Source organism: Erythrolamprus reginae, chromosome 5 (assembly GCF_031021105.1).
Source record: "Erythrolamprus reginae isolate rEryReg1 chromosome 5, rEryReg1.hap1, whole genome shotgun sequence".
Taxonomy (NCBI): domain Eukaryota; kingdom Metazoa; phylum Chordata; class Lepidosauria; order Squamata; family Dipsadidae; genus Erythrolamprus; species Erythrolamprus reginae.
The window spans coordinates 58135197-58149572 of NC_091954.1; the positions used below are offsets into that span (position 1 = coordinate 58135197).

At 40.4% G+C, this 14376-nt stretch overlaps 1 protein-coding gene across 3 annotated transcripts in view; it reads left to right on the top strand.

The window, feature by feature from the left end:
* Positions 1-12488: 12488 nt before the first annotated feature.
* GPAM (glycerol-3-phosphate acyltransferase, mitochondrial) overlaps positions 12489-14376 on the top strand; it is a 43797-nt gene continuing 41909 nt past the window's right edge. Inside the window, exon 1 of one of the 3 annotated variants that reach the window (XM_070752716.1) lies at positions 12489-12721. The gene's annotated coding sequence lies outside the window, so the exon portion shown is untranslated. Of the gene's footprint in view, positions 12722-13777; positions 13853-14376 lie in introns of those variants that run through there. The other 2 variants (XM_070752718.1, XM_070752717.1) reach the window with 2 other exon arrangements.

Below are 14376 nucleotides of genomic sequence, written 5' to 3' on the forward strand. Positions count from 1 at the left end.
AGGTGAAAAGCTTGTAAGACGAAACAATGTTTCCCATAGGAATCAATGGAAAAGCGATTAATGCGTGCAAGCCCAAAATTCACCCCTTTTGCCAGCCGAAGGGCCCATTTTTGTGCTGCTGGGATTCCCCTGAGGCTCCCCTCCATGGCAAACCCCACCTCCGGACTTCTGGGTTTTTGCGATGCTGCAGGGGAATCCCAGCAGGGGAATCCCAGCATCGCAAAAATGAGCCCTTCGCTGGCAACGGAAGTCTGGAGGTGGGGTTTTCCAGCGAAGGGAGCATCAGTGAAATCGCAGCATCACAAAAATGGGTGCTTCGCTGGTAACGGAAGTCCAGAGGTGGGGCATCCCAGCCGCGGCAGTGGGTTTGTAAGGTGAAAATAGTTTGTAAGAAGAGGCAAAAAAAATCTTAAACCCCGGGTTTGTATCTTGAAAAGTTTGTATGATGAGACGTTTGTAAGACGAGGTATCACTGTATATCATATTTCTGATATTACCATGTGAAGACCAGAGATACTTTCTTATTTTCATTTCTTCCAAAATATATTAATTCTTCAACTATCTTTCATTGTTAACTGTCATTACTTAAAATGATTTCGGATTTATTGATTTCTTACTAAGATTTCTGTGCTTTTCCAGTTCAAATTGGTTCTCAGTAGCTTACAAGAAAGGTCAAAGCATTAAAATCAATACAAAGTAAATGAGGACCAGGCAAAGAAATTAGTAAGGCCATATTAAAATCCCAATTATTTACTGTTAATTTGATTAGTTACCATCATTTAAAGTTTCTCCTTTTTCTGAATACCACAGTTTTCAGTGACTGTGGAGTAACTGTGATACATAATACAAATTAAACATTTGAAGAATTCAGAAGTATTTTAATTATTTATTTTTATTTATTTACTTGCTATTTTAATCCTGTTTTTCAAATAATTATATGATCCGCCAAAGCAGTTTAGGGAGAAAGATTCTGTCCTTTACCTCTAAAATGACACAAGGTGTGAAGTGAGGAGAATTGAGGGGAAAGGGAGATTAAAATATGTTTTTTGAAATCCAGGTTAATTAGTGATTTATTCACTGTTAATTACAGGTTTATCATTACAGTGGTCCCCCGATTATTGCGAGGGTTCCGTTCCAGGACCCCTCGCAATGATTGGTTTTTCACGAAGTAGCGGTGCGGAAGTAAAAACACCATCTGCGCATGCGCAGATGGTGTTTTTACTTCCGCCACAGCAGCGAGGAGCCGAAGATTGGGGTTTCCCCGCCGCCCACGCAAACTCCTCGCTGCTGCCGCGCCCGCCGCTTGTCCGCCGCCTGCCTGCCCGCGCGCCCGCCACTCGCCCGCCCTTCGCCCGCCCACGCCGTTCGCCCCGCGCCGCTTCCCAGCTGAGTCCTGAAGCCAGAAGGCAAAGGCAAACTTCCGCGTTTGGCTTCGGGACTCAGCTGGGAAGCGGCGCTGGGGTCTCCCCACCGCCCATGCAAACTCCTCGCTGCCACTCGCCCGCCCTTCGCCCGCCCACGCCGTTCGCTCGCGCCGCTTCCCAGCTGAGTCCTGAAACCAAACGCGGAAGTTCGCCTTTGCCTTCTGGCTTCAGGACTCAGCTGGGAAGCGGCGCGACGCGAACGGCGTGGGCGGGCGAAGGGCGGGCGAGCGGCGGGCGCGCGGGCAGGCAGGCGGCGGACAAGCGGCGGGCGGACAAGACAAGCGGCGGGCGCGGCAGCAGCGAGGAGTTTGCGTGGGCGGTGGGGAAACTCCTCGCTGATGCCCGCCGCTCGCCCTCCCGCCAGCAAGAGGGGAAGACCCAGGGAAGCCGCCCAGCAGCTGATCTGCCCGGCGCCATCTACGCATGCGTGGCCATAGAAAAAAGGGCGCGCATGCGCAGATGGTGTTTTGACTTCCGGGTTGAAAAATCGCCATATAGCCGTTCGCAATGATCGGGATCGCGATACCCGGGGGATCACTGTACATCTTTTTTGGGGTGGGGTGGGGTTTCCTAGAAATGCAGTAGGACTTGGGGTTTTTTTTCCTGGCATGTATGAGTAAACAATAATCTTTACGATTCCTCTTTTCTCAGTTGATATAACTGCTGGATTGGAAAAGTTTAAAAACCAGGATACTGGGAATTCTAGTTCTGTTTTCAGTATGAAAGGCAGTTGGCATTTCTTACTGAATTTGGTAAGACTTACTTTGGATGCTTAGGACTAAATACTGTAGATCAGTGATGACAAACCTTTTTTTCCTTGGGTGCCAAAAGAGCATGAGCACATGCTATCACGTTTATGCGAGTGCCCACACCCATATTTCAATGCCTGGAGAGGGCAAAAACAGCTTCCCCTGCCCCCCAGGAGGTCCTTTGGAGGCCAGAAATGGCCTGTTTCCTAACTTCTGGTGGGCCCAATAGGCTCATGTTTCATCCTCCCCAGGCTTCAAAGGCTTCCCTGGAGTTGGGGAATGTAAAAATGCCCTCCCCCATCCCCCTGGAGGCTCTCTGGAAGCCAAAAATGTCTTCCTAGGGTCTCTGTGCGAGCCAAAAAACAGCTGGCCGGCACACACATGCACGTTGGAGCTGAGCTAGGGCAATGGCTTGCGTGTCAGCTGATATGGGTCCGAGTGCCACCTGTGGCACCCGTGCCATAGGTTCGCCATCACTGCTGTAGATCGATTCTTCAAGAAAATTTACCATACTAGCCTGCAAAACTCCAAATGACCACTAGATGCTGATCTTTATAGCCTAAAGATTGTCCTTCAAAACAATTCATCATTACAGATGTAAAACGTACTAGGAAATCTGAGCAAGTCATGGACCAGAGAGGCCTTGCTGACTACAGATATGGCATTCAACAGCAACAGCCTGAGACCAGGGCCCTGATATCTCCTGTCACCAGCTATATGGGATAAATTTGAGGGGCCGGAACAAGAAATTGCTGTGAGGTAGTGAGTCCTGGTTCCCCGTGAGTGACTTTTTCTGTCATATCTACCTCTCCCTGTCACCACTGCAATGCTCTGGCTTTCTTGCCCCCCAGAGTTCCCCTCCCAACCCCACCAGCCTCCCTCCCTTCTGGCAGGTGCCATCCATCATCCATACTTAGTTTATTCATCCTCCCCCTATTCATACCAAGCCAGGGGTTATAGCTGGGCCCCCATCTACTTCTGTTTGCACACCCAGGGAGGGGCAGCTCCTGCTCCTGGCTAACCCATATACTCTTTATACAATCACATACACACACACTCAAATTTAAAATAGCAAAAAAAAATCTCCCCTACAATAAAGCATCAGTATGTAAAAAATCACACAAGTCAATACAGTCATCTAAAACATCTAAAACAACCCTCAGACCAGCTTGGTTTTGTGTAAAAGATCATATAGTGGAGAAGGGCGGCATAAAAATCGAATAAATAAATAAATTCCTTCTGTTATTGTCGTGTTATTGTTTACATAAAGCTTGATGAAAAAGCACAATAATCACAACTGTAAACTAAAACTATAAATTTATAAAATATATTACACTCAATGTAGAGTGTAAAATATATTTACACTCTACATTGTTTGGAAATAAATTACATTGAAACTAGGGATTATTTAAGAGCAACATACAATGAAGTATGTCAATGATATGTTTGAGAAGCTCATGTATTTCAAGAAAAATGACATTAAATATGTATCTGGGCTGGTTTCTTCATTTTTTTTTCATATGAATAAAGGGATAATGGAAGGAGGAAATGTCATGTCAGCTACTAAGCACTAGGAAACACTATATTACTGGTAACTGGTTTTGTCCTTATTGGGACTCTTGTGATATACAGTAGATACCTTCCATACTAGATATTCTATGTTCAGTTCTTTTATAAGATTCAAAACCACAGGGTGCATTTCCCTTGCCTGTTTTATTGAAGTTCAAACAAGTATCCATATTTTTTCTTGTTTTACTACCCTGAAATGTAGTAGTTTGACAAGATTAAGAGGAGCAATAATTTTTATTGTTTCCTTTTAATGGAATTTCAAGAAACATACAGCAATCACTTTAACTATTTGAAACCAGAACCTCAAGCATTCTAACTACCATACACAAAAGTACACATCTTCTGACACACATAACGAAATATTTAAGCAGATCAGGGAAAGAAGATAGTAGATTTATTCCACAGTGGGAAGAAAATATGCTGGCTTTTGTCCTGATTTGTCTGGATGGTTGGAAGATAACACATAAATAGATACTATAGACCAGTGTTTCCCAACTTTGGAAACTTGGAGATATCTGGACTTCAACTCCCAGAATTCCCCAGACAGCATTCGCTGGCTGGGGAATTCTGGGAGTTGAAGTCCAAATATCTTTAAGTTGCCAAGGTTGGGAAACACTGCTATAGACAATGCAGCTTCATCATTTGACTTATATTAAAATTCTCCATTATCTAAAACAATCTTTTTTATTCTGCAATCAGAAAAAAAAGCTTTGAAGATTTCTTTTACTTCAGATTAATAATAAATACTTGTCATCAGGGGTGGGTTCTGCTGAGTGCGCACTTTGCTGTGTGCGTGTGCACAGTTCAGACAATAGAACTTCCGTGTTGCAAACTAGGCAAGGAGCACAGAAAAGAATTGCGGGGTGGAAATCCAATCTGCAGCTCCTGATCTGCTGGGCTTTGGAAGCAGAGATAAAGATCATTATAACCCAGAGGTGGGTGGGTGGGTCCACTTTCATGGATACAGAGAACCAGTTCTCTCTCTGCTTGGAGTCAGAGCTACTGCTTCTAAAGAACCAGTCCAAAATGCCAGCAGTCCACCACTGCTTGTCATTTATTTGTTTTTCAGATTATTTGAATAGGATTAATAGGATTCAAATAATTCATAATTAGTAAGCTTCTTATTTCATCTCACAATACAGTCTTATAGTGTGCTGAATTATTTTTAGAATTTCTTATTTAAACTTATAAATTTGTCTGGTTAGTACATTAACATTTTCTCTTCTGTCTACTTTTTGAATTTGGCCTTCAACACTGCAATAATTGTCTGTTCTTGTTCAGTTTTTAAACTCAAGTTCAATGATGAGTCTAGAACGTATATGTTCTGCCTGACCGGCCTCAAGCAATGATTAATGGTCCAGGAAAGAAGGTCAGACACACACGTGCATAGTTAGTCAGCAAACTTGTATTAAACAGAAAAGAAAAAGTCTAAAGAAAACGGTCCTTACTTTCAGGAGTAAAACACAGGTTGAGTTGAAAATTCAGCCAGCTACAAAGTTCATGAAAAAGCAAACAAATACAAAAGTCACGTAGCATAAATGTTCCAAGAGGTCTCTGAATTTTCACGGCACAAAAGCAGCAGCTTGTCCCAGAGTTTTCAACTCCCACAACGCTGAGTTGAAATCCAAGAGCAGAAACTTCAAAGCAGGAACAACGACACCACACAAACCACCCAGATAAACAGCCACAGTTTGCCTTGGCCCCTGTTCCCTTTTTATGCCGTTAGCCCTCATTAAGGGAACCACACCAAGCCCAGGTGCGCCTATCATGCCTTATTATACTTCTTAAAGCGATCCCTTCTTTGTAAGGCCCTTCGGTTGCATAAATTAATGTGTTGCCCTGCAGACGAACTGAGAGAAGACAAACTGTCCGAAGAACTGCCAGCCACCTCCCCTGAGCTGTCTGCTGAATCCTCCTGGCTCTCTGCCACATCTTTCTGACTGTCTGCTACATCTTCCTGCCTGTCAGCCAGGCTTTCACAGTCACTGTGTGCCGCGTCTCCCCCATCTGTGGGGGCAACGGCTGGCCCAGGCCCAAACACAACATTATATACCTTCTACAATGATGGAAATATTAAATATAATTTTAATAATAGAAAATAATATTAAAGTAAATATTAAATAGAAGCCAAGTCATAAGTTGGAGGAAACAAAATGTCTAGTTTAGTAGTCACAATTAGCTTGAGAATTTTAGTAATCTTTTATGAATTTATGTTTCTGTTGACCATGACTGATCTCTAATCTTCATGAATCAGGCATTAATTCAGCAAGTGCTTTATTGAACAGCTTTAGGAAGGAAAATGTGTGTGTGTGTCACATAATGGTTAACTACGACTACAGTAAGATGGGTTAGACAAAGGATCAGAGCAAAGACCATAAACAAGGCTGTCAAACTTCAGGCCCACAGGTCAGATGGGTCACATGCGGCCACACCCAGTTTAGGGAAGGGGATAAAAGTCCCGATACATCATGTAATGCTACCCTGACGATATGAGTTTGACACCCCTGCTATAGAACAATGTTTTTCAAACTTGGCAACTTTAAGATATGGACTCCAACTCCCAGAATTGCCTGGACAGCATGAGAAATTCTGGGAGTTTAAACATCTTAACGTTGAAAATACGGCTATAAAATAGAAGAATCACAAAGAACTTGTGTTTTTTCTTTTTAAAATCTGTTTTGGGAATTGGCCCATGTTCTGAAAAGGAAAAAAATACACAAACATTAAAATCAAATGTAGCAGGAAGTATAGGAGCCCCCAAGGAGTTGTTTTTTAAGACAGTAAGGTTTGTAGATATTTTGTTGACTCCTAGTTCAGATGAGCTAAATGGCAAAGAATGAAGCTGATTTGTTTTTGTACGGTAATTTTGTGTATCTGTGTAAATGAATTTATTATGGCATTTTTGTTTCGCTTTTGACATCAATAGTGTATTTAAATTCTAGGCATATATACGTAAATGTATCTATTTTAAGTGTTTGAAATGTTTGTGCACTGGCATCTATCCTCAGCTCAATGCTATTCAATATTATGAAATAATGGAGATATTTATCATACTCATAATTGAAGCATGGATAACAAAACGTCTGTTAAATTTATATTATTGTTCTGTTGTACACGTCTAGCTGTGTTTATAAAAGCAAAGTTTGTTATTCAATACAAAGTTTTGAAGATCAGAATACAAAATTTTAAAGAACTAAATTCATAAAAAAATAGAGCAGAGATGGGTTCCCACTGGTGTGGTGCTGTGTGCACTCTCTGGTATTGGCCTGCCAATGGTGCAACTGCTCCGGTGCTGTCTTTGTCGGTCTGTGCATGCCACCATCTTTTTTAAAAATTTTTTTGCAGTTTTTCGGCTCTCTGAGCGTGCACAGAAATAAATTTGTGCCTGTGAGCATGCACAGAAGTAAAATCGTGCAAGGGACATACACGTGCGAATGTATTGAGGGCACACATGCCAAACATCGCAACGCGCATTGGTAGAAAAGGAAAGAGGAACCCACTCCTAAAATACAGTATTGAATAAATAAACAAAAAAGATGCTATACTTAAGTAAGTGAATGACAATTTATAGTACAATTTAGTAATACTTTCTGTTAACACAGGTTCCAACTGTAGGGTAAATCACTAATTAGTAAATCATCTAGAACAGTGATGGCAAACCTTTTTTCCCTCGGGTGATGAAAGAGAGTGTGCGCACGCTATCACACATGCGCAAGTGCCCACCCCCACAATTCAATGCCTGAGAAGGGCAAAAACAGCTTCCCCACCCCCATGAGGCCCTCTGGAGGAGTTGAAATAGCCTGTTTCTCAACTTCTGGTGGGCCCAGTAGGCTCATGTTTTGCCTTCCCCAGGCTCCAAAGGCTTCCCTGGAGCCGGGGGAGGGTAAAAACACCTTCCCCTATCCTCCCCGGAGGCTCTCTAGAAGCCAAAAACACCCTCCCAGAGCATCTGTGTGATCCAAAAATCATCTGGCTGGCACACACATGCACGTTGGAGCTGAGCTAGGGCAATGGCTTACGTGCCAGCAGATATGGCTCCGCATGCCACCTGTGGCACCCATGCCATAGATTCGCCATCACTGATCTAGAACTTAGTAGAAATTATCTGCTTCTCTTTGTTTAGTTTAATTTGGCAGAATAATGAAATAATTGAACCATTACAACACATACCAATAATCAAAGAAGTGAGGAACAGTCTTATAAGGCAATAAAATAACTTTCGACAATTCACAAAGTCCACAAAAAACCATGATGTTGGAACTTTTGATATAAATGGGACTGTTTGTGCTTTGGCAACGATAAACGTAACCAATAAGAACAAAAATGCCTTTGTTGATTAGCTCAGCCTTCTTCATTTTCCTTCACTGGATATTTTTTTTTGAATTTTTGTTATACTCAATAGTTCTATAAATCCATACTCCCCCCTTGCACCTCCAAACACAAATTGCTAATTTGTAAAAGAGAATGCTTTAATAGAAAGACAGGAAAGATATGAATAAAAATCTTCACTGAAAACATTCCACAAAAATAATCTTTTGGGGGGCACATGTTTATGTATTAACATATATAAGAATTGCTTCTATTGCTTACTGTGGAAGTAATGGAAACTTTGATATTAATTCCAATACAAACAGATTATAGCTTCTGCCAAATAGCATCAAAGGACACTGCAGCTGAATTTCTTTAAAAAGAAATTATACAGTTGAAGCAGACATCCCTTTAGGAATACTACTCTAAAACCGTACTCATTTGTTTGATACCATAGCAACATCACACACAAGAAACTATCTTAGAATACAAAATTGAGAGCTTTCTATATACAATAAGGAATCACTTGTCCAATGCTTTTGTTGATTTAATTTGGTTTTGAAGTACTGTACAGCATTTCTAGCAAAGCACCTCAAAATAAATACATTCTCCCAAGATTTTTTTAAGCTACCAAAAGAATTCAACAAAATCACAGTCCTGGAAAACATAATGAAAATAATCATTTCCCCCCCCACAATAAATATGAATTTAAACTATGAACTTTAAAATCCGGTGCAGCAGGAAGTCTGTCAGCCTCTACGGAGCTGCCTTTGTGAAAGCAGTATTTAGGAGAACTTTGTTGATTCCTAGTTTAGATGAGTCCAATGAAGTTTGTTTGTTTTTGTATGATGATTCATTACATTCTAATATGTAATTTGAATCATACTCTAATATATCTGTATTTTTTTCTAAAGCCCATTATTCTGTCTCTTATGAATGGCCAACAATTTTTGAAGAACTCAATTTTCTGTGTTTCTTGTTATTTACATAACTTCTCCAGGATTCACTGAAATTGGAAGGAGGCTGTTAGATCAGAATGATCAGCCACACACGATCTGGCCTAGTTCGTTTTATTAGGAACCGGCCGGCATTACAAGCAACAAACAGAATGGATACAGTGCGATGTAGCGAAACAGGAACAAGGCGCGTGGTGGGGTTTCCCTATTTAAAGGGCTCGCTTAGTGTAGACGCGGCTTTGACAGCCGTTTGGATTTTCCCGCCTGCTGGTTATCCAATCAGTGGCCGGGTATGCAAATGAACTGGTTTAAATGCGCATTAGCATATAACTATTTACATACACCATTTACAAGTATACATAACAGAGACAAATCTCTGCTTTATGAGATTACAAGAGGAAACAGTAAAATATGTAACTGGGTGAAATAATTATCCACAGTTAAAATTGGATCGGGTGGGTATAGACACTGTAGTGCCCTACTTGTTTATATTTCAAAACAATTTGATTTTGAACAAAAATACTGTCTGGCTTTTTAAGAAATCCCTCCTAGTATCATGATACTGTACCTTAGGTGTCTAGGATGGACCTCTGAATGGACCTATCATTCTTATGAAGTCTGGATGATGGTCAACACCATCATCATGAGGAGTCAATCAGTTCATGATAAGGACCGTAACCCTAGCCCTAATATCAGATTATATATAAACTACTCTTACAAAAATGTCAAGTCTAATGTGATCTGAAGGAAGCCAAAAATTGAAATGGTGATTATGAGGCTGATTCTCAAATAGGGAATAATCCAGAACTAGCAGCTTGGGTGAATTTATAATTGTCCAATCAGTGATACTAAATAGCTTGAGTTAAGGATGTTGCAATGTATTTGTGAGAGATAGTACAGTAACAGCATTCCCAACATGTCCCTTAGAGTCAACTCACATAGATCCATTTGCAGATCAGTGATCTTTCTAACTTATAAGACCTGGAAGGAAAATATGGAAGCTGCGTGGAACTGAGTGAAAATAAAGCTGAAAAATGCCAATCTATGGAGATGTTTCTGGTAAATTTGAAAGGGATATTTGATAAAGTGAAATGGGTCTGAATGAAAAAAGCTACATAAAAATTACAGAAATGCTAATGAAAGAAAAGTACCATATAATGTACCTAAAGAGAAGGTAGTTTTACAGTATATGGTTAGTATATGTCTGATGATGAAGAGTGCTGTTATTGTTTCCCTATAGAAAGGTAGCAGGAAGGAATGCAAAAATCAGGATGTCCCAAATGTGTTTTTTTTCCCAAGAGACCATTGTACGTCTGGTTTTTCTTTGACGATATTGCATTTCTAATCCAAGAAAATTTTGAGACGTAGATCTTTAAAAGAAAGGTGAGATACTTGAAAAATTAAAAACAATGCAAAAACTACTCTATGGACCTGACAGAAGCAAAGATGGTTTGCAAGCACAGAAAAACATGGAGAGAAATGGATTGTGCTGCATTTCCTTTTTAAAAATATCTTTATTTTATTTAATTGCTATTACTTCCTCCTTTTTTATGCTTTGTACAATATTGCTTCCCTCAAAAGGAAACAGGGTGATGGAAATACATATTCTTCAATGGCATGATTAGTCTGTCGGAACTGATTAGACAACAATCTGCTTAGTATGGATGTGCATATATTATATCTCCGAATCCAATAGCAAGAGCTATTTGATAGATCTTATAATTGAAGGTGAAAAGTGAAGTGTGGGTTGTCTGCTTATGGCTTAGCAACAATTACAACTGTTGATATGCAGTTTGTGGCTTAGTGGCCTATACAAAAACAGCAGAAAATGAAAAACAATATAATTAGTCACATTTACTTTTGTGCATTTATTGCATTCTCAGCAAAAAAGCACCAAACTTCCACCTAAGCAAATAATAGGAAGGTTTTTGTCCTTTCTTAGACAACTCTGGTATATATATCAGAGAAATTAATACAAGTTAACATTATAAGCGGAAGGATGAGTCCAGATAAAGAGAGATCAAAGCAGCCATTGTCTGCTTTTGCTTGTCTCTTTTTTCCCACACCTTGGCTCATATTAGTTGTTATTGGAGGTGCCTGGGATTGTTCAGGACATTCTGGTTTGATGACCTTTTCCAAGCTGAGCCTTTCAAGTTTTGTTCGAGGACAGAGAAAGATCAGATTATTTTCTTACCTTCTTCCAGTATTTTGTAAAAATTGAAGCTTTAGCAATTTGCAGCCCAGTCTCGTGTTCATATGATTGGAAGTAAATCTAATTAATTCAGTGACATTTACTCCCAGGTATGTTTATCCAAAGATCCAGTCTTATAGGAAAGACTAGGTTACTACTTCTATGGACTCTTTGTTTAAGTTTATCTTTCAGTACTTCTTTCTCCACCAAAAGCTGCCGAACGACACCCATCTTAATATTATCACTTGGCACAGCTTATTTGATATTATCATTAGGACCATTAGACATATTAGGCAGAGTAAAAAAAGAAAACCATCCTAAACATGTGCATACACCTACACACACACACACCTGCCGCCATTTTTATTTTTTATTTGCTTTAGCAGCTATTATGGTGCCCTTCTAAGACAACTTTGCAGACAACTTTGTCCTGGGACAAAGCAGGGTCTCCCATTCCTTTTAGAATAGAATATAATTCTTTATTGGCCAAGTGTGATTGGACACACAAGGAATTTGTCTTGGTGCATATGCTCTCAGTACACATAAAAGAAAACATTGATTTATCAAGAATCATGTGGTACAACACTTAAATGATTGTCATAGGGGTCAAATAAGCAATGAAGAAACAATCAATATTAATAAATATTGATACAGTCCTAAGTGGGAGGAAATGGGTGATAGAAATGATGAGGAAAAAATACTAGTAGAAATAGAAATGCAGGCTTAGTAGAAAGTTTGACAGTGTTGAGGGAAATATTTGTTTAGTAGAGAGATGGCGTTTGGGGAAAAAATATTATTGTGTCTAGTTGTCTTGGTGTGCAGTGCTCTGTAGCGACGTTTTGAGGGTAGGAGTTAAAACAGTTTGTGTCCAGGATGCCAGGGGTCCATAAATATTTTCCCTGCCCTCTTTTTGACTCGTGCAGTATACAGGTCCTCAATGGAAGGCAGGTTGGTAGCAATTATTTTTGCTGCAGTTCTGATTATTTTAATATACTGTAATCGACAGCCTGCTGAACATTGCTCCGCACAGCGAAAATATGTGAGGATCCCCGAGCTTCCCCTGAAGTCGGGCTCATCTCCCAATCTCCCCAACCAGCCTGATTTCACCGGCCGGAGCTGATGGCAACCCAAGACACCTGGCTCGGTGGCCACAGGGTACGTTCCAGCGGCTGCTGACGAGAGAATAGCCAGGCCTCTTCTCTGCTCGCCGGCGCCTGGCGCTCAGGAAATCGCGTCAGCATCTGCCCTCCTTGTTGGGGCGGCGTGAAAGAGTCAGCCTGCCCGCTAGCTTGCCGGCAAGGTCTCGCTGGGCTGCAGCTCGCGTCGATGTAGGGCGCAGGTTTGCCCGCGCTGCGTCCGCCTACTTTCCCCAAAGGGTTGGAGATCGGAAGGTCAAGGGACAGAGGATCCGTCGCATCGGGAATTTTTGGAGATATTTCTGTTGGATATTTCGGAAGGGAGTCTTAAAAGCCTTCCCCGAGGCTGATTCTCCGCCGGTATCGTCACTGGGGAAAAAAAAAAAAGGTAATTTGGGGTGAGTGGCTGGGGTGAGACCACTGTGTTGATGGCGGTTCTGCTGTAGAAGAACTATGAAATGTTTGCCTATGAAATGTTTTCCAGGCAATGAATTTGAGCCCCCAAATTAAAAAGATGTTGCAGACGATCACCTTCTGTAACTAGCAGTATTTTTGCTGCTGCAGCCAGTACATAAATAAAGCGTGTCCAATTACAGTGAAATTACAGACAAAACCGTGTCCAATTACAGTGAAAAGTATTTGGAAGTTTTTTTTGGTGGTGGGGGGGGGAAGCGCATAGCAAAACGAACTTGGCTCTAGGCCCATGCTTGAATGAGATAGCAAGTGAAATGAACACAGCATGAAATAAATGCAGAATAATCTGTTTGACAACCTCTGTCCCCCTTCCTTTTATTTTGCAAAATGTTGTGAATAGGTGACTGGGAATGTTAGTTAGAGGAACTACATGGAACTAAAAGGTATTTTTCAGATTTCTACCGGAGCCTATGAACAATTAGAAGTCACTGTCCCTACATGGTAGAAAGCGATTGTGCAGTTAATTGTATCTGTTGTTTTGTGTGGAGCAAGCTAGTATATGGAATTTTTTTTAATTATTCTCTTAACTATGGCAATCTGGCTGGTGAGTCTGGATTAAATTCAAAGTAGATCCTGAATAAATGCCCATTTCCCTTTTTTTAGTTAGGCTGCTTATTTTCCCCCTTTTCTTTCAGTCTTTCACTTGCATTCCATTGGTGTACTTAACTAACTCTGTGTGAAAGTCCCTTCTGTCATTCAGCCAATTGGCTTAGATTGCTAATGTTCCCTTGATGATTAGTTTGAGCGAAATTTATTTGCCAGTAGCCTTCTGCTGTGTAGGGACACCCAACATTTGATACTGGTGTTTAATACAGTACTTGATCTGTTATTTATAGATGAAAGTTTAAAGTGACTACCGTATATACTTTTCTAGCACTACTTGTTCATCCTATTGCATACAAATCATCTAAGCAAATTCTGAAGGAGATGCCTTTTTTTTTCTTCCAGTATTTTGTAAAAATTGAAGCTTTAGCAATTTACAGCCCAGTTGCCTGTTCATATAATTGGAAGTAAATCTAATTAATTCAGTGACATTTACTCCCAGGTAAGTTTATCCAAAGATCCAGTCTTATAGGAAGGACTAGGCTGCTGCTTCTATGGACTCTTTGTTTTAGTTTATCTTTCAGTACTTAAGAGTGTTGAGGTATGAATGTATGTTATCAGATAAGCAATGAATATGCTGGCTGAGTGGTTTGGAAATTTTAATCCATGATATCTAAAGAGCATGGGATTGAATATGCTTGAATGGTAGAAGTTCACGTGCATGATATTATTTTATAGCCAGAATAATTGGATGCTCCAAATAATTGAAGGATTCAGTTACAAAATCTGGCAATAACATTCACAAAAATACTTAGGGCTTCTAGTATAATTGCTGAACTAATGCCATGGAATTTTCCTATATTTGTGTCATTATTTGTTTCGTCTTATATTTTCCAATATCCAGTATCTGGAAAAGTTCCAAATAAGATTTTATATAATTAATAAAGATTATTTTTAAAATAAAAAAAAAGATTTTATTTAAGACTCAAGTTTACATTCTACGGCAGTGAGACTTGGTCAATTCAT